Source organism: Salmo trutta, chromosome 18, assembly GCF_901001165.1.
Source record: "Salmo trutta chromosome 18, fSalTru1.1, whole genome shotgun sequence".
Taxonomy (NCBI): domain Eukaryota; kingdom Metazoa; phylum Chordata; class Actinopteri; order Salmoniformes; family Salmonidae; genus Salmo; species Salmo trutta.
Genome location: NC_042974.1, coordinates 14,726,994 through 14,748,790, shown reverse-complemented (window position 1 = coordinate 14,748,790; position 21,797 = coordinate 14,726,994).

Here is a 21,797-nt window from a genome sequence, read left to right as displayed (position 1 = left end):
CTCACAGACCAGGCAAGGAGGCCATTAATCAGAAAGGCAACAAAGAGACCAAAGATAACCCTGAAGGAGCTGCAAAGCTCCACAGTGGAGATTGGAGTATCTGTCCATAGCACTACTTTAAGCCATACACTCCAAAGACCTGGGCTTTACGGAGGTGTGGCCAGAAAAAAAGCCATTGCTTAAAGAAAAAAATAAGCAAACACGTTTGGTGATTGCCAAAAGGCATGTGGGAGACTCCCCAAACACATGGAAGAAGGTACTCTGGTCAGATGAGACAAAATGTAGCTTTTTAGTCATCATGGAAAATGCTATGTCTGGCGCAAACCCAACACCTCTGTTCACCCCGAGAACACCATCCAAACAGTGAAGCATGGTGGTGGCAACATCATGCTGTGGGGATGTTTTTCATCGGCAGGGACTGGGATACTGGTCAGAATTGAAGGAATGATGGATGGTGCTAAATACATGGAATTTCTTGAGGGAAACCTGTTTCAGTCTTCCAGAGATTTGAGACTGGGACAGAGGTTCACCTTCCAGCAGGACAATGACCCTAAGCATACTGCTTAAGCAACACCCGAGTGGTAAGGCTAGCGGGACACATGTCGACAACATTCGGTGAAATTGGAGGGCGCGCAATTCAAATAAATTATCGTAATATTAAACATTTATGAACATACAAGTATTTTATGTCATTTTAAAGCTTAAATTCTTGTTAATCTATTTGCGATGTCCAATTTACAATAGGCTTTACAGTGAAAGCACACCATACGATTGTTTGAGGACGGCGCCCCACATCGACATATTTTTCAACCAGCACAGGCTTCATAAAATCACAAATAGCAATTTAAATAAATCAACTCCTTTTTAAAATCTTCCTCTGATTGCAATCCCAAGGGTCCCAGCTACAACATAAATGGCTGTTTTGTTAGATAAAATGCATCTTTATATCCCAAAACCTGCAGACAACCTGCAGACAAAGGAGTCCAAAAAGCTACCACTAAACTTTTTTCAAACAAGTCAAACTACATTTCTATTTAATCCTCAGGTTTCCTAAAATGTAAATAAACTATAATATTTAATACGGAAAGAAGTATGTTCAATAGAAATATAAAATTAGTAAGCGTGCGTCCTCTTCGTCGTGCGCCGACAGACTGATTTTCAACTGGAACTCCTTGTACGAAAACTCAAACTTCTTGCTCGTTTTTGAAGAAACAAACCTGAAAGAATGAACATAGACTGTTGACATCTAGTGGAAGCCATGGGAATGGCAATCTGGGAGCTTGAATTACATAGGACCTATAGCTTTCTTTGGATTTTCGCCTGCCATATCAATTCTGTTATAGTCTCATACATTATTTTAACATTGCTACAAACTTCAACGTCTTTTCTATCCAATGCTACCAATTATATGCATATCCTGACTTCTGGGCCTGAGTAACAGCCAGTTTACTTTGGGCACGTCAGTCAGACGGAAATGGAGAAAAATAGACCCTATCCCTAAGAAGATTTATAGAGACATACCCCAAGTGACTTGCAGCTGTAATTGCTGCAAAAGGTGGCTCTACAAAGTATTGACTTTGGGGGGTTGAATAGTTATGCACGCTCAAGTTTCCCGTTTTTTTTGTCTTATTTCTTGATTGTTTCACAACCAAAAACATTTTTGCATCTTCAAAGTGGTAAGCATGTTGTGTAAATCAAATGATACAAACCCCCCAAAAATCTTAAATCTTAATTCCAGGTTGTAAGGCAATTTTTTTTAAATGTCAAGGGGGGTGAATACTTTCGCAAGCCATTGTAAGGTAACGTGTCATAGCTGCTATAGTCATGGTCAAGATTTTTGAGAATGACACACGTTAATTTTCACATAGACTACTGCCTCAATTTGTATGATGGCAATTTGCGTATACTCCAGAATGTTATGAAGAGTGATCAGATGAATTGCAATTGATTGCAAAGTCCATCTTTGCCATGCAAATTAACTGAATCCCCCAAAAAACATTTCCACTGCATTTCAACCCTGCCACAAAATGGACCAGCTGACATCATGTCAGTGATTCTCTCGTTAACACAGGTGTGATTGACGAGGACAAGGCTGGAGATCACTCTGTCTTGCTGATTGAATTTGAATTACAGACTGGAAGCTTCAAAAGGAGGGTGGTGCTTGGAATCATTGTTCTTCCTCTGTCAACCATGGTTGCCTGCAAGGAAACACGTGCCGCCATCATTGCTTTGCACAAAAAGGGCTTCAGAGGCAAGGATATTGCTGGCAGTAAGATTGCACCTAAATCAACCATTTATCGGATGATCAAGAACTTCAAGTAGAGCGGTTCAATTGTTGTGAAGAAGGCTTCAGGGCGCCCAAGAAAGTCCAGCAAGTGCCAGGACCGTCTCCTAAAGTTGATTCAGCTGCGGGATCGGGGCACCACCAGGACAGAGCTTGCTCAGGTATGGCAGCAGGCAGGTGTGAGTGCATCTGCACGCACAGTGAGGCAAAGACTTTTGGAGGATGGCCTGGTGTCATGAAGGGCAGCAAAGAAGCCACTTCTCTCCAGGAAAAACATAAGGGACAGACTGATATTCTGCAAAAGGTACAGGGACTGGACTTCTGAGGACTGGGGTAAAGTCATTTTCAGACCTTGAAGTAGTTGTTTCCCTTGCTTTGCAAGATGCCATGGCTTTTGTGGAGCGATTGGTAACAATGCTTCGAGGGTGACTGTTGACAATGTGTTCAGAGGGTCCCTGTTTCGAGCCCAGGTTAAGGCGAGGAGATAGGCGGAAGCAATACTGTTATGCACACATGCAAGTGCATAAACACACACACACACTCCTCCCCTCCAAACGCCTGTTCATGGACAAAATCGTAAAACCCTGTTTCTAATCTAGTGGATACATATTAATTAAAGTAAACACATTAAGCATAATTTGTTCTGTTTGAAGAGCAGAACAGAGAGCTAGCGAGAGAGTGAGATTGGAGGAGAGGGAGATAGAGAGAGATAGAGAAGGACAGAAGAGCGCAAGGGAGGAGAGGTTGTCAGGTCTCCTTTTGTCTCTCCTGTTTTGTCTACTATTAGGGCGAGGTGTAAGTGTTCCTGTCCTGGTTACCCCCCCTCCACGGGGTTGACAGGGTGCCCAGGCCTGGAGTGTGGCTGGGTAGGGGGTAGATCGAGGACCCCCCCTACCATTTGATGGCAACAAAATGTAATAGCAACAAAAAATGTATGATGGTTATGATGTGGAATTGTCACTAGTGCATATATTACTATCTAGTGCCAGTGTAATGGATAATGTTGTGGATGTGATGTGGATTAGTAGTGAGTGAACATAATCCCATAGACCACTGTTTTCATAACACCAATTAGCTGCTATTTCTAAAGAATGTCACAGAGGCGTTGTTAGCAGCTGCCCTAGCATAATATTTAGACTGTGGTCGCTTTATTGCGGCACGGCAAAGTCTATTTCTGCTGACATTGTAACACGTTTTGTTTTTGGAAAGTCTTCACATCAATCCCTCTTTATTTCCAAGCATTCTTGAATTCTTCTTATTGACCTCTCTGTGTTGTGGGACAGCAAAGGATTCTGTGGTGAGACCTTGAAACGGGAAGAATTTCCTACTTGACCAAAAAATGATTACAGACAGCAAAAGCTTTTGAATGTGAGTTTTAGATGTTTTATTTTTATTTGCATTTATTTAACCCTTATTTTTCCAGGTAAATTGACTGAAAACACATTTTCATTTACAGCAACAACCTGGGGAATAGTTACAGGGGAGAGGAGAGTGGATGAATGAGACAATTCTAAACTGGGAATGATTAGGTGACCATGATGGTATGAAGGCCAGATTGGGAATTTAGCCAGAACACCAGGGTTAACACCCCTGCTCTTACAGTAAGTGCCATGGTATCTTTAGTGACCACAGAGAGTCAGGACACACGTTTAACATCCCGTCCAAAAGACAGCACTCTACACAGGGCAACGTTCCCAATCACTGCCCTGGGATATTTTTTTAGACCAGTGGAAAGCGTGCCTCCTACTGGCCCTCCAACACCACTTCCAGCAGCATCTGGTCTCTCATCTAGGGACTGACCAGGACCAATCCTGCTTAGCTTCAGAAGCAAGTCAGCAGTGGGATGCAGGGTGGTATGCTGCTGACGTTTTAAATGTGTACTTAATTCTTCATTGGGGGTCTTCCATGAAAGTGTAGGAATGGACTGTGATTCCTGGTATGTGCTGTGTCATCTGTTGTAAAACAATTTAAGAATAGAAGAATGGAACCATTTCAGCAGTGAAAAACAGAATCCAAAACATTGAATATTTTCATTTTGCCGCAGAGGACATGGATTGTGTGTTCCTTTTGACAAGTGAAAATAGTTCTACTACTTAAATTAAAAACTCCAAATATACAGTATATATATGGAACATATTTCCATGATCAGATATCCACTGACTACGGAGTTATAACATATTACTTAGATATGAATAAATACAAATGAAACAAGGAGTTAGCATTGTTGGTTTCCCTCAGGCAGAGGTTTACTCTCTTTAAAGTATTTTACACTCTTACATTCACCCCTCAGATCTTTTTACAAAAGTCAAACCCATTATCCATGTTGCATATCATTGAGAATAAAATAAAGTAAAACTCTCAAATCCAGAGCATCTCACAACTTCACACCTACTATAATCCCATGGCGAACTAACCATTGGTCTCTGTCACACCTACTATAATCACATGGTGAATTAACCAGTGTCTCCATCACAGCTAATATAATCCCATGGCAAACTAACCAGTTGTCCCCGTCACACCTACTATAATCCCATGGCGAACAAACCAGTGGTATTCATCACACCAAATATTATCCCATGGCAAGCTAACCAGTGGTCTCCTTCACACCTACTATAATCTCATGGCGAACTAACCAGTGGTCTCTATCTTTAAACGGGCATCTCACTCACGAATTTAGCAAAGGATTAGCGGAGAGAAAGAGAAAAGGAGTTGTGATGTGGTGTTAGTACAGGGTTTAAGGGATTTAAAATTGTGCATCTAGTGGTAATTACCCAGCATAGCTGCATGCTATATCAGTAATATAGTTGCCCTGCCCTTCTGTAGAATCATATTTGAATGAGCTTCATTTGTATTTGTAATTTTTAGGGATACCCATTAGCTGCTGCCTTGGCATATTAAAGCACTTACATTACATATAAAAATGGATTACACAGTACAACATGTAACATTATTAAACCCCTATATCTCTACAATACAACATGTTTAATACCACCATACAACCATATCACAATGTGTACGTATGCTTGTGTCTTCACCTTTGTGTGTGTCTCTTCTCAGTCCCCGTTGTTCCACAAGGTGTATTATTACCAGTTTTTTTTTTTATCTGATTCTACTTCTTGCATCAGTTAACTGATGTCGAATGGAGTTCCATGTAGTCATGGCTCTATGTAGTACTGTGCGCCTCCCATAGTCTGTTCTGGATTTGGGGACTGTGAAGAGACCTCTGGTGGAATGCCTTGTGGGGTATGCATGGGTGTCCAAGCTATGTGCTAGTATTTTAAACAGACAGCTCGGTACATTCAGCTCGTCAACACCACTTACAAAAACAAGTAGTGATGAAGTCAATATCTCTTCCCCTTTGAGCCATGAGAGATTGACATGCATGTCATTCATGTTAGCTCTCCATGTACTTTTAAGGGCCAGACATGCTGCCCTGTTCAGAGCCAACAGCAATTTTCCCAAGTCACTCTTTGTGGCACCTGACCACACTACTGAACAGTAGTCTAGTTGTGACAAAACTAGGACCTGTAGGTCTTGCCTTGTTGAAAGTGTTGTTAAGAAGACAGAGCAACGCTTTATTATGGACAGACTTCACCTCATCTTAGCTACTGTTGTATAAATATGTTTTGACCATGACAATTTACAATCCAGGGTTACTCCAAGCAGTTTAGTCACCTCAACTTGCTCAATTTCCACATTATTCATAACTGTAACGGTTGTCCAAAGGAGTAGACCAAGGTGCAGCGTGGTATGTGTTCATCTTGATATTTATTTGAACTCTGAACACTTAAACAAAATAATAAACAATGGAACATAACCGTCAAGTCTTGCTTTACACAGCAGTACAAAAATAAGATCCCACAACTCAAGGAGGGAAAAAGGGCTGCCTCAAGGAGGGAAAATAGTCTCTGATATGGTTCCCAATCAGAGACAATGATTAGAAACCATACCTGGCCAAAACATAGAAATATAAAACACCCCACACCCTGATCTAACAAAATAGAGAAATAAACCGTCTCTCTCAGGTCAGGGCGTGACAATAACGAGATATAGTTGAGGTTTAGGGTTTAGTGAATGATTTGTCCCAAATACAATGCTTTAAGTTTGTGAAATATTTAGGACTAACTTATTCCTTGCCAGCTATTCTGAAACTAACTGCAGCTCTTTGTTAAATGTTGCAGTCATTTCAGTTGCTGTAGTAGGTGACGTGTATAGTGTTGAGTCATCCACATACATAGACACACTGGCTTTACTAAAGATTGAAAAATGTAAGGTGCATAAACAGCTACCCTGGGGAATTCCTGATTCAACCTGGAGTATGTTTGAGAGGCTTCCATTACAGAAAACCCTTCTGTTAGACAAGTAACTCTTTATCCACATTATAGCAGGGGGTGTAAAGCCATAACACATATACATTTTTCCAGCAACAGAGTATGATCGATAATGTCAAAAGCTGCACTGAAGTCTAACAAGACAGCCCCCACAATCATTTATTCATCCATTTCTCTCAGCCAATCATCAGTCATTTGTGTGCTGTGCTCGTTGAGTGTCCTTCCCTATAAGCATGCTGAGTCTGTCAATTTGTTTACTTTGAAATAGCATTGTATCTGGTCAAACACATTTTTTTCTAGAAGTTTACTAAATGCAAATCAATTTATAAGATTTTTGACATGCATTTTTCTGGATTTTTTTGTTTTTATTCTGTCTCTCACTGTTCAAATAAACCAACCATTAAAATTACAGACTGATCATTTCTTTGGCAGTTGGCAAACGTACAATTATTTTTTCCCTCACTGTATCTAACACCATTCAGCCAGCGATCTCTATATCTTTAATGTATCTAATACTATTCAGCCAGCACTTCCTATATCTATATGTATCCAACACGATTCAGCCATTGCTCCCTATATCTATATGTATCTAACACCATTCAGCCTTCACTCCATGTATCTATATGTATATAACACTTTTCAGCCAATGCTTCCTATATCTATGTGTATATGTATCTAACACTATTCAGTGAGCCTCTCTATATCTATATCTAATCTCAGTAAAAAAAATAAATGTCCCTTTTTCAGGACCCTGTTTTTCAAAGATAATTCATAAAAATCCAAATAACTTCAGATGTTCATTGTAAAAGGTTTAAACACTGTTTCCCATGCTTGTTCAATGAACTATAAACAATTAATGAACATGCACCTGTGGAACAGTCGTTAAGACACTAACAGCTTACAGACAGTAGGCAATTAAGTTATGAAAACTTAGTACACTAAAGAGGCCTTTCTACTGACTCTGAAAAACACCAAAAGAAAGATGCCCAGCGTCCCTACTCATCTGCGTGAACGTGCCTTAGGCATGCTGCAAGGAGGCATGAGGACTGCAGATGTGGCCAGAGCAATAATGTGCAATGTCCATACTGTGAGATGCCTAAGACAGCGCTACAGGGAGACATGACAGACAGCTGATCATCCTCGCATTGGCAGACCACGTGTAACAACAGTTGCACAGGATCGGTAAATACATTTTACATTTTAGTCATTTAGCAGACACTCTTATCCAGAGCGACTTACATTTAATTTCATACATTTAATTTCATGCATTTATTTTTTATTTTTTTTGTACTGGCCCCCCGTGGGGATCAAACCCACAAGCCTGGCATTGCACACACCATGCTGGCATTGCAAACACCATGCTCTACCAACTGAGCCACAGGGATCAGTTGGTAGAGACATCCGAACATCACACCTGCGGGACAGGTACAGGAAGGCAACAACAACTGCCCAAGTTGCACCAGGAACGTACAATCCCTCTATCAGTGCTCAGACTGTCCACAATAGGCTGAGAGAGGCTGGACCGAGGGCTTGTAGGCCTGTTGTAAGGCAGGTCCGCATCAGACATCACCATCAACAACGTCGCCTATGAGCACAAAGCCACCGTCGCTGGACCAGACAGCACTGGCAAAACGTGCTCTTCACTGATGAGTCGCAGTTTTGTCTCACCAGGTGTGATGGTCAGATTCGCGTTTAATGATGAAGGAATAAGCGTTACATCGAGGCCTGTACTCTGGAGCGGGATCGATTTGGAGGTGGAGTGTCCGTCATGGTCTGGGGCGGTGTGTCACAGCATCATCGGACTGAGCTTGTTGTCATTGCAGGGAATCTCAATGCTGTGCGTTACAGGGAAGACATCCTCCTCCCTCATGTGGTACCCTTCCTGCAGGCTCATCCTGACATTACCCTCCAGCATGACAATGCCTCCAGCCATACTGCTCGTTCTGTGCATGATTTCCCGCAAGACAGGAATGTCAGTGTTCTGCCATGGCCAGCGAAGAGCCCGGATCTCAATCCCATTGAGCACGTCTGGGACCTGATGGATCGGAGGGTGAGGGCTAGGGCCATTCCCCCCAGAAATGTCTGGGCTTGCAGGTGCCTTGGTGGAAGAGTGGGGTAACATCTCAGAGCAAGAACTGGCAAATCGTGTGCAGTCCATGAGAAGGAGATGCACTGCAGTACTTAATGCAGTTGGTGGCCACACCAGATACTAACTGTTACTTTTGATTTTGACCCCCCCTTTGTTCAGGGACACATTATTCCATTTCTGTTAGTCACATGTCTGTGGAAAATTTTCAGTTTATGTATCAGTTGTTGAATCTTGTTATTTTCATTCAAATATTTAAACGTTAAGTTTGCTGAAAATAAACTAATTGGACAGTGAGAGGACGTTTATATGTATCTAACTCTATTCAGCCAGTTCTCCCTAATTCTGTATCTATATGTATCTAACACTATTCACCCAGCGCTCTCAATATTTCTATGTATCTAAAACTGTTCAGCCAACGCTCCCTATATCTATATGTATCTAATACTTTTCAGCCAGCGCTCTCTATATCTACATGTATCTAATGCTATTCAGCCTACGCTATCTATATCTATATGTATCTAACACTATTCAGCCAGCGCTCTCTATATCTATATCTACATGTATCTAACACTATTCAGCCAGCGCTCTCTATATCTACATGTATCTAACACTATTCAGCCAGCGCTCTCTATATCCGTATCTACATGTATCTAACACTATTCAGCCAGCACTCTCTATATCTATATCTACATGTATCTAACACTATTCAGACAAAGCTCTCTATATCTACAGTTGAAGTCGGAAGTTTACATATACCTTAGCCAAATACATTTAAATGACGTTTTTAAAAATTCCTGACATTTAATCCTAGTAAAAATTCCCTGTCTTAGGTCAGTTAGGATCACCACTTTATTTTAAGAATGTGAAATGTCTGAATAATAGTAGAGAGAATGATTTATTTCAGCTTTTATTTCTTTCATCACATTCCCAGTGGGTCAGAAGTTTACATACACTCAATTAGTATTTGGTAGCATTACCTTTAAATTGTTTAACTTGGGTCAAACGTTTCGGGTAGCCTTCCACAAGCTTCCCACACTAAATTGGGTGAATTTTGGCCCATTCCTCCTGACAGAGCTGGTACAACTGAGTTAGGTTTGTAGGCCTCCTTGCTCGCACACGCTTTTTCAGTTCTGCCCACTAATTTTCTATAGGATTGAGGTCAGGGCTTTGTGATGGCCAATCCAATACCTTGACTTTGTTGTCCTTAAGCCATTTTGCCACAACTTTGAAAGTATGCTTGGGGTCATTGTTCATTTGGAAGACCCATTTGCGACAAAGCTATCATTTCCTAACTGATGTCTTGAGATGTTGCTTCAGTATATCCACATCATTTTCCTCCTCAAGATGCCATCTATTTTGTGAAGTGCACCAGTCCCTCCTGCAGAAAAGCACCCCCACAACTTGATGCTGCCACCCCCGTGCTTCACAGTTGGGATGGTGTCCTTTGGCTTGCAAGGCTCCCCCTTTTTCCTCCAAACATAACGATTGTCATTATGGCCAAACAGTTATATTTTTGTTTCATCAGACCAGAGGATATTTCTCCAAAAAGTACGAACTTTGTCCCCATGTACAGTTGCAAACTGTAGTCTTGCTTTTTTATGGCAGTTTTGGAGCAGTGGCTTCTTCCTTGCTCAGCAGCCTTTCAGGTTATGTCGATATAGGACTCGTTTTACCTTGGATATAGATGCTTTTGTATCTGTTTAATCCAGCATCTTCACAAGGTCCTTTGCTGTTGTTCTGGGATTGATTTTCACTTTTCGCACCAAAGTACATTCATCTCTAGGAGACAGAACGCGTCTCCTTCCTGAGTGGTATGACGGCTGCGTGGTCCCATGGTGCTTATACTTGCGTACTATTGTTTGTACAGATGAATGTTGTACCTTCAGGTGTTTGGAAATTACTCCCAAGGATGAACCAGACTTGTGGAGGTCTACAATTTATTTTCTGAGGTCTTGGTTGATTTCTTTAGATTTTCCCATGATGTCAAGCAAAGAGTTTGAAGGTAGGCCTTGAAATACATCTACAGGTACACCTCCAATTGACTCAAATGATGTCAATTAGCCTATCAGAAGCTTCTAATGCCATCACATCATTTTCTGCAATTTTCCAAGCTGTTTAAAGGCACAGTCAACTTAGGTTATGTAAACTTCTGACCCACTGGAATTGTGATACAGTGAATTATAAGTGAAATAATCTGTCTGTAAACAATTGTTGGAAATATTACTTGTGTCATGCACAAAGTAGATGTCCTAACAGACTTGCCAAAACTATAGTTTGTTAACAAGAAATTTGTGGAGTGGTTGAAAATGAGTTTTAATGACTCCAACCTAAGTGTATGTAAACTTCTGACTTCAACTCTATATCTATATGTATCTAACACTATTTAGCCCATTGCTCTCTATATCTATATGTATCTAACACTATTCAGCCAGCGCTCTCTATATCTATGTATCTAACACTATTCAGCCAGCGCTCCCTATGACTATATGCACAGTTGGGATTCTGCTCGACTGACACGCTGCTCTATAGAAATATTATTTTCTGTGAAGGACACAGCTGTAACAACACGTCACGTACTTAACTCATCTGGTGTTTCACACTCCAGTGAAAACAGTGTAATGGGTAGGTTCTCAACTATGGCACTTTAGATTAACCTAGGGGAGTAGGCCTAGGTTAGACTCTAGATTAACCCAGAGGAGTAGGCCTAGGTTAGACTCTAGATTAACCCAGGGGAGTAGGCCTAGGTTAGATTGTAGATTAAACCAAGGGAGTAGGCCTATCAGTCTAGTTGAATCAGTCTTTGAATCCAACGGTTATCCATCATTTCAGTCATGCATCAAGAAGTTGGCCTACTTTGACTTGAGATTCATTTGAAATCAGTCTTGTGTAGAAGCGACAAAGCCACATAATGTTGAAATACCTGTCTAGCCTCGCTCTCCTTGCAACCCCTGACCAGCGAGGTCCTCCTACCATAGAGGTTGGTGGGTCGAGGGGGCTCCTTTAAAAAAGCCAAACATAGAGTGGGCACTGGGTGAGAGAAAGATGCTATACAAAAAGCTATTTGAAATTAAAAACCTGGTCCCTGAAACTCTTTAATTTACCTAATAGCGAAACATTCCAATCTAACACGTAACACCTACGAAAAGAGAAAGAAACACCTAAATTCATTTTCTAAGGGAATTGCTCATTTGCTATGGCAGGTGCTGAAATTCTGATGCATTACAGACCTTGTCATTCTACATTTTGCTAATTGCCATTTCTAATTTCATCCATGCAATGCTCACTATTCAAACCAAAACATAGCAATAATATGGATACAGCACAAATTCACCTGTTGATTTTGCAGGATGTGTCCTTTATAAGTGCCTTGGCAGTTGTTTGGCATTCAGAGTTGAGATGGAAGTTGATTAGTCTCATGCCTCTGTCGGTGACGCCTCCAACATTAAGACAACAGTTCCTGAAATACATTGTGTGTATGTTGTGTGTTGAGCGTGTGCATGTGTGTGTATGTATGTGTGTGTTGTGTGTGAGAGAGAGAGAGCTGGGAGCCTTCAGTTTTAGCAGCCCGAAGGACTAACAACTGCTATAATGGAGCCTTTGTGAGGCCACTGCAGCAACACGGAAAGTCATTTCTCTGACAAGTCTACCAGGGCCAAATTAATTTTGTCATCCAGTCTTTGTAAGGTGCCTGCCATATGAATCACTTTTAACAGAATGCCAGATACTGTATGTACATACATCTGGTGTGTCTGTGTGTGTGTGTGTGTGTGTGTGTGTGTGTGTGTGTGTGTGTGTGTGTGTGTGTGTGTGTGTGTGTGTGTGTGTGTGTGTGTGTGTGTGTGTGTGTATGTATGTGTGTGTGCTACGACATTAACTACCAACTGCAATTTATGCTGCCCATCAACAACAAATTAAGAAACAGAATATGATTTTCACTGTCAGTCTACAATTGTTGCATCTCTGTTGAGTTTAGTTTTCAAGTCAGAACTCTGTCTACTGCCATTTAAAAAGATGTCCAACATCCTTCAGCTGATATCTGACTTCTGCCTAAACATTACAATAAACTGAATGCATTCCAGTAATTGCATTGTGTCAGGCTTTCCCGTAGAGGCACGTGAAGTCTTTCCTCTAATTTGAAAGAGGAAAAATTATAAGGGCAATAGGCCTGGAACTGCTTAGTGACAGAGTCAAGTGTACATCCCAAATGGCACCCTATTCCCTACATTGTGTACTATTTTTGACCCTGTGGACCTTGGACAAAAGTAGTGCACTATATATGGAATAGGGTGCCATTTGAGACGTAACCATTCAGTCATTCATCGTTACACCATGAGTAATAGATACAGCCTCCAGTTATTGACAAGACGTTAACACATATTTCTCTCTTGTTTGACAGGCTCCAGTATCCTGTTGTCTCTTTAATGAAAAATGACAATTGTGCACGTCCCTTTAGATTGATTAGCTTATACAATTACTGTCTGGGACGTACGACGGGTATGAAAAACAATCCTTGGTTGCCAGTCGGTCGCCTCCTCCACTGCTCTGTGTGACACATTAATCTCCCCTCAGATTAATGTGAGGCTGGCAGAGTGGAAGAATATTACATTTACATTTAAGTCATTTAGCAGACGCTCTTATCCAGAGCGACTTACAAATTGGTGCATTCACCTTAAGATATCCAGTGGAACAACCACTTTACAATAGTGCATCTAAATCTTTCGGGGGGGGGGGGGGTAGAAGGATTACTTTATCCTATCCCAGGTATTCCTTAAAGAGGTGGTGTTTCAGGTGTCTTTGGAAGGTGGCGATTGACTCTGCTGTCCTGGCGTCGTGAGGGAGCTTGTTCCACCATTGGGGTGCCAGAGCAGCGAACAGTTTTGACTGGGCTGAGCGGGAGCTGTGCTTCTTCAGAGGTAGGGAGGTGAGCAGGCCAGAGGTGGATGAACGCAGTGCCCTTGTTTGGGTGTAGGGCCTGATCAGAGCCTGAAGGTACGGAGGTGCCGTTCCCCTCACAGCTCCGTAGGCAAGCAGCATGGACTTGTAGCGGATGCAAGCTTCAACTGGAAGCCAGTGGAGAGAGCGGAGGAGCGGGGTGACGTGAGAGAACTTGGGAAGGTTGAACACCAGACGGGCTGCGGCATTCTGGATGAGTTGTAGGGGTTTAATGGCACAGGCAGGGAGCCCAGCCAACAGCGAGTTGCAGTAATCCAGACGGGAGATGACAAGTGCCTGGACTAGGACCTGCGCCGCTTCCTGTGTGAGGCAGGGTCGTACTCTGCGAATGTTGTAGAGCATGAACCTACAGGATCGGGTCACCGCCTTGATGTTAGTGGAGAACGACAGGGTGTTGTCCAGGGTCACGCCAAGGTTCTTAGCACTCTGGGAGGAGGACACAAGGGAGTTGTCAACCGTGATGGCGAGATCATGGAACGGGCAGTCCTTCCCTGGGAGGAGGAGCAGCTCCGTCTTGCCGAGGTTCAGCTTGAGGTGGTGAGCCGTCATCCACACTGATATGTCTGCCAGACATGCAGAGATGCGATTCGCCACCTGGTTATCAGAAGGGGGAAAGGAGAAGATTAATTGTGTGTCGTCTGCGTAGCAATGATAGGAGAGACCATGTGAGGATATGACCGAGCCAAGTGACTTGGTGTATAGTGAGAATAGGAGAGGGCCTAGAACAGAGCCCTGGGGGACACCAGTGGTGAGAGCACGTGGTGCGGAGACAGATTCTCGCCACGCCACCTGGTAGGAGCGACCTGTCAGGTAGGATGCAATCCAAGCGTGGGCCGCGCCGGAGATGCCCAGCTCGGAGAGGGTGGAGAGGAGGATCTGATGGTTCACGGTATCAAAGGCAGCAGATAGGTCTAGAAGGATGAGAGCAGAGGAGAGAGAGTTAGCTTTAGCAGTGCGGAGAGCGTCCGTGACACAGAGAAGAGCAGTCTCAGTTGAATGCCCAGTCTTGAAACCTGACTGATTAGGATCAAGAAGGTCATTCTGAGAGAGATAGCATATTGATTAATGTGAGGCTGGCAGAGTGGAAGAAAATTCCTCTTATGACTAATGTGAGGCTGGCATAGTCTAAGAGTATTCCTCTATTGATTAATGTGAGGCTGGCAGAGTGGAATAATATTCCTATAATGACTTTACTTATGAATCAAAAGCTTCCTTTTGACCCTCCTTAGTGGCACATCGGTCTAAGGCACTGCATCGCAGTGATAGTGGCGTCACTAAAGACCCGTGTTCGATCCCAGGCTGTGTCACAGCCAGTCATGTCTGGGAGACCCATGAGGTGGCGTACAATTGGCCCAGAGTCGTCCGGGTTAGGGGAGGGTTTGGCCGTCTGGGATGTCCTTTTCCCATTGCGCTCTAGTGACTCCTTGTGGCAGGCCGGGTGCATGCAAGCTGACTCTTGTAGCCAGACTATTTGCATTCCCCACCCCCCTTTTTTACACTGCTGCTACTCTCTGGTATTATCTATGCATACTCACTTTAATACACTACCTACATGTACATATTACCTCAATTACCTCGACTAACCGGTGCCCCCGCACATTGACTCTGTACTGGTACCCTCTGTATATAGCCTCAGTATTGATATTTTATACAGGTATAAATCTGTTGTTCTGCCCCTGAACAAGGCAGTTAACCCACTGTTCCTAGGCTGTCATTGAAAATAAGAATTTGTTCTTAACTGACTTGCCTAGTTAAATAAAGTAAAAATAAAAAGGTCTGTAACCATTCAGTCACCTGTTGTATTTGAAAAAATTGATTTGAGTTGTTCGGTGTTCCCTCTGACACATTGGTGCGGCTGACTTCTGGGTTAAGCGAGCAGTGTGTCAAGAAGCATTGCGGCTTGGTAGGGTTATGTTTCGGGGGACGCATGGCTATGGACCATCGCCTCTCCCAAGTCCATATGGGAGTTGCAGCGATGGGACAAGTCTGAAACTACCAATTGGATACTATGACTATCACAACAGTGTGCATGTGCGTGTGGCATACCAAGTGTGTGTGACATACCAAGCTGGGAGGAGAGGAGACACCCGGGGTGGCCTGTAAACACCCTCGTCAGGCACCGCCCATTCTCTGCCTTATTGGTTTTAAAGGGACCCGTTCAGTTTTTGGCCCATGGGGGCTCGCTGAAAACAAGAGGGGAAAAAAGAGAGAGGAGAAAGAAACTAAATGGAACACTGAGCAGCGCAGCCCAACTGATTTACAGCCAAACTTTAATTGGGTTGTAAAATCAAATCCAGAGTTGTTTCAGGAATGTGATTCCTGGCTTGTTTACAGGAGGAGTCCGTCCCACAGTCAAGGACACTGAAAAAGAGAGAGAGAAATAGAAAAGGGAGAGTTGGAGAGAGACATGGAAGAAGGGAAAAAGAGCCAGTGAGACTCAGAGAGAGATTGAGAAAGAGAGAGGTACAGCCTATCACTGAGGATCTTTAACATACACTAACAGTGCCTAAAGACACCACACTTTTCTCCCTGGCAATGAAAATAAACAACAAATGGTATGGCAGAGTTTTTCAAGTGTTTTTTCACAATCCAGACTTCATCTCAGATATATGTGTGTGTGAGTGAGTGAGTGAGTGAGTGAGTGAGTGAGTGAGTGAGTGAGTGAGTGAGTGAGTGAGTGAGTGAGTGAGTGAGTGAGTGAGTGAGTGAGTGAGTGAGAGAGAGAGAGAGAGAGAGAGAGAGAGAGAGAGAGAGATTTGAATATACTACCAGAATGTTATGAAGAGTGATCAGATGAATTGCAAAGTCCCTCTTTGCCATGCAAATGAACTGAATCCCCCAAAAAACATTTCCACTGCATTTCAGCCCTGCCACAAAAGGACCAGCTGACATCAAGTCAGTGATTCTCTCGTTAACACAGGTGTGAGCATTGACGAGGACAAGGCTGGAGATCACTCTGTCTTGCTGATTGAGTTCGAATAACAGACTGGAAGCTTCAAAAGGAGGGTGGTGCTTGGAATCATTGTTCGTTCTTCCTCTGTCAATCATGGTTACCTGCAAGGAAACACGTGCCGTCAACCTTGCTTTGCACAAAAAGGGCTTCAGAGGCCCTATATTGCCGCCAGTAAGATTGCACCTAAATTAACCATTTATTGGATGATCAAGAACTTCAAGGAGAGCGGTTCAATTGTTGTGAAGAAGGCTTCAGGGCACCCAAGAAAGTCCAGCAAGCGCCAGGAACGTCTCCTAAAGTTGATTCAGCTGTGGGATCGGGGCACCACCAGGACAGAGCTTGCTCAGGAATGGCAGCAGGCAGGTGTGAGTGCATCTGCACGCACAGTGAGTCAAAGACTTTTGGAGGATGGCCTGGTGTCAAGAAGGGCAGCAAAGAAGCACTTCTCTCCAGGAAAAACATCAGGAACAGACTGATATCCTGTAAAAGGTACAGGGATTGGACTGCTGAGGACTGGGGTAAAGTCATTTTCTCTGATGAATCCCCTTTCCGATTGTTTGGGGCATCCGGAAAAAAGCTTGTCCGGAGAAGACAAGGTGAGCGCTACCATCAGTCCTGTGTCATGCCAACAGTAAAGCATCCTGAGACCATTCATGTGTGGGGTTGCTTCTCAGCCAAGGCAGTGGGCTCACTCACATTTTTGGCTAAGAACACAGCCATAAATAAATAATGGTACCAACACATCCTCCGAGAGCAACTTCTCTCAACCATCCAGGAACAGTTTGGTGACGAACAATGCCTTTTCCAGCATGATAGAGCACCTTGCCATAAGGCAAAAGTCAAAACTAAGTGGCTCGGGGAACAAAACATTGATATTTTGGTTCGATGGTCAGGATACTCCCCAGACCTTAATCCCATTGTGTACTTGTGGTCAATCCTCAAGAGGCGGGTGGACAAACAAAAACCCACAAATTCTGACAAACTCCAAGCATTGATTATGCAATAATGGGCTGCCATCAGTCAGGATGTGGCCCAGAAGTTAATTGACAGCATGCCAGGGCGGATTGCAGAGGTCTTGAAAAAGAAGGGTCAAAAATGCAAATATTGACTCTTTGCATCAACTTCATGTAATTGTCAATAAAAGCCTTTGACACTTATGAAATGTTTGTAATTGTACTTTAGTATTCCATAGTAACATCTGACAAAAATATCTGAAGACACTGAAGCAGCAAACTTTGTGAATATTAATATTTGTGTCATTCTCGCCTGTACAATATAGTATATAACTTCCATAACAGATATTGTTCATAGCAGTGGAGGCTCCTCAGAGGAGGAATGGAAGGACCATCCTCCTCAGTGAATTTCATATTTTTTTAAATAGTGCAACATTAAACATTTATATATTTTTGATAAAATTATACAAAATATATTCAAATGTCACCAATTAAGTGAATGACACACTGTTTTGCAATGCACGTCTACAGTAGCCTCAACAGCACTCTGTAGGGTAGCACCATGGTGTAGCTGGAGGACAGCGAGTTTCTATCTACGTCTGGGTACATTGACTTCAATACAAAACCTAGGAGGCTCATGGTTCACACCCCCTCCATAGACTTACACTGTATTTATGACAACTTCCAGAGGACGTCCTCCAACCTATCAGAGCTCTTGCAGCATGAGCTGACATGTTGATCCACCCAAAGGATCAGAGAATTGATCTATTACTGAAAGCATAAGCTACAGATAGCTAGCACTGCAGTGCATAAAATGTGGTGAGTAATTGACTTAAAAAATGAAGAAGAAGCAAGAGAGAGAGAGAGAGATATTTCATTGTATTGTGTTCACTTTCACTTAGCTAGCGAATGCAGCTAGCTAGTTTAGCCTACTCAAACACCTGGCTCAAACAGAGAGGGATGCTATGTTAGCTAGGTGGCTATGGCTATCCAACACTGGAACTCTTCCAAGTCAAGGTATGCTTTTGGGTTTAGTAATGTATTGCCACCGCTGCTCTGGATCAGGGATTGCCATGTGTAACTGCTAAACTGATTGCTGACTGTACACTGTACTTCATGATTGTAGTGGGTTTACTAACATGTTAGTTCTTATGTAGCTATGTTGACTATGACGTTAGCTAATATGTTGACAACGATGTAGGCTGTGTATAGCAGTTAGTGGTTATGATATGAAGGTTTGGTTTGGAAAGTATTTTTTGGCCTGGTCACAGACATCTGATTTGTTGTGCACTGAAGTCCACAAGTGAAGGGAAAAAGTGAAATCAGGAGAGCGCGTCAATTCGAGAAGGAATTATACAACCAACAAATGGATAATGCTGTTTGTATGTAGTTCTATAAAAGTGAGCTGTGTTTGTGAGAGAGTAGAGAGAGATGGAGAGAGAGAGAACGGGAGATGGAGAGAGTAGAGAGAGAAAGAAAGAGAGAGAGGGGGCGAGAGAAAGAGAGAGACAGAGAAAGGAGAGAGAGAGCGAGAGAGAGAGATGGAGAGAGCGCTGAGGGGAGAGGGAGAGAGAGCTGAGGAGAGAGAGAGAGTGAGAGATAAGAGAGAGAGAGCAAGAGGAGAGTACTGGAGTGGGCTACAGACTGACAGAGAGAGAGCTGAGCGGAGTTAAAGATAGGGGAACGCTGTTAAAGACATCTTAATATGTCTTCATAATGCTTATCTCAGAAGACGGCTAATCTGTCAGTATGGTTGGCCAGAAGACAGAGGGATCTTAGTTAGGTTGCAAATGGTATTTGGGATGCAAGCCTCATCATCGTCAAATCCCACTGCTCCAACCCACACAATATGACATTAAAATGAATCAACGACACAACCCAAACAAGCAATCCAGGACAAAATAAAACAAACATGGCCTGCACAAAAGTAGATCAGCAAAAACGTCTTTGCATATACAATAACATAACACCAGGAAAGTATAAACTGACATTGACAGAGAAAGACCTGTTACAATAATCATTTACACTGGAAGCATGGTGTTTAATTTTACCAGATAAGATTAGTTTAGGTCTTTGCACAAGTCTCAACCTCCCTTTGCTGTCACTACAAAACTGAGTTCCCGCAGAAAAGGAGGAGGCAGTGGAGGACGAGGAGAGGAGGAGAGAGAAACAGTATCACTTTCTCTAATTAGCTATGCAAATCCATCTACTGGCGGATTGAGTTTTAGAAACTAAATTGGTGCTTTGGATCTTCTGTGCCTTTTTTAATCTTCCAGCAAATGTGGTTAGTTATAAACGGGGGTTTGACATGTTTGAACAGAGGGTTGGAGAGGTTTCCTATCACAGTCTTGTTTTTTGACTGACTGACTGAGCCCCTAGTGAACATCTATGTACTCGCCAACCACCCTCCAGCCATCCCCCAGCTACACTACCCCAACATTGGAGCTGGCCGGCTGTCAGGGAGTGTTCGTCACTTCTCTGCCCATTACAGCTCAATGTACTCCTGGGTGTCCTGGTACCATAGCAGCCCAGCTGGTGGAAATGCAGCCTTTCCTAGGGCACAAAGACAAAGCCAATGCATATTTCAGAGCAGATCACTAACAGCCATCCATTACATAAATCTGAGTTTACTCCAATAAAAAGCGTTATTATGCACTCAATGTACTGTCCTAGGGCAGCTATTTTCAGGGGCCATACCATTGCCCACTGCCAGAAATCCAAACCACAAACAGTTTATCTGAAATCTCAGTAGTGATGTTGATAGTGATGGTGGTGGTAGTGGTGGTGGTGGTGGTGATGGTGATTGTGGTGGTGGTGGTGGTGGTGCTGAAGGTAGTGGTGGTGATGGTAGTGGTGGTGGTGATGTAATAGTGGTGATGGTGGTGATGTAGTAGTGGGTGATGGTAGTGGTGGTGGTGGAAGTGATGGTGGTGGTGGTGATGGTAGTGGTGGTGCTGAAGGTAGTGGTGATGTAGTAGTGGTGATGGTAGTGGTGGTGGTGGTGGTAGTGGTGGTGATGGTAGTGGTGATGGTAGTGGTGGTGTGTTTTTAACATCCTTCAAGGCCAGAGTTTAGTGTTAAACTATGGTGTGCAGCCAAGCCATATACATGCTTTCATACATTAATGAACAAAGCCCCAATTTTACTTTAGCATTCCAATCGCACAACTCCCATATGTTTCGGACATGCTGACAGTCTACCGAAACGACCCTCACATTGTAATACAAAGCCCAAATCCTTCTGTGTCTCAATGAGCCCCTTGTTCCCCTCTCATAAGCCAGGGGTGTAATTGGCCTGGTGCGTGTCCTAACTCAACAGATCAAAGGTTAGTAAACCTGTTACTCATTTAGGATGTCAGGGATTAGCTGGCTCTGGACCCACAAAGCTGGCAAGTAATATGCTTCCTGTTGATCAAAGATGTTGTTTGTGTCACAAATAGTACCCTATCCCCTTTATGGTGTACTACTTCTGACCTGGGCACATGGGGCTTTGGTGAAAAGAGGGGCACTATATAGGGAACAGGAGGCTATTTGTGATGTTCCCTTGACTAATATCGGAGTCCTTATTTTGAATAGATGGGAGGCGAAGTGAACCAGTGTATCTTTGTTACAGTATGGCAAGGAGAGGAGAGGGGACTAGAAGAGGAAGAGAAGAGAAGGATGAGAGGAGAGGAGAGGAGAGGAGAGGAGAGGAGAGGAGAGGAAAGGAGAGGAGAGGAGAGGAGAGGACGGGAGAGGAGAGGAGAGGAGAGGAGGGGGGATAGAAAAGGAGAGGGTGAGAGAAGAGGAGAGGGGAAGAACAGGAGAGGGGAAGAGGAGAAAAGGAGATGGGGAGAGGAGAAAAGGAGATGCGGAGAGGAGAAGATGAGGGGGAAGAGGAGAGTGGGAGAGGAGAGTGGGAAAGGAGAGTAGGAGAGTGGGAGAGGAGAGGAGAAGAGGAGAGTGGAAGAGGAGAGTGGGAGAGGAGAGAACAGAAAAGAAGACTGTAGGATGACAGAGATTGATGAGCAGGAGCTGTACGTGACACGATGCAGCAGTCTTCATGGAAAGCTTTCACGTTTGTTAAGGGAGAGCTGACATCTCTAGAGGGCAGCCATATCATTTACAGTTATAGCTGGACCGGCTGTGTGCTGTTGTACTACATGCCTGTTATCAATAGGACTCGATAAGTGCTCAAAGTGGTTCAGAAAAGAAATACAAGTTTGGGACAGAGATCACAATGGAAAATTGTACTT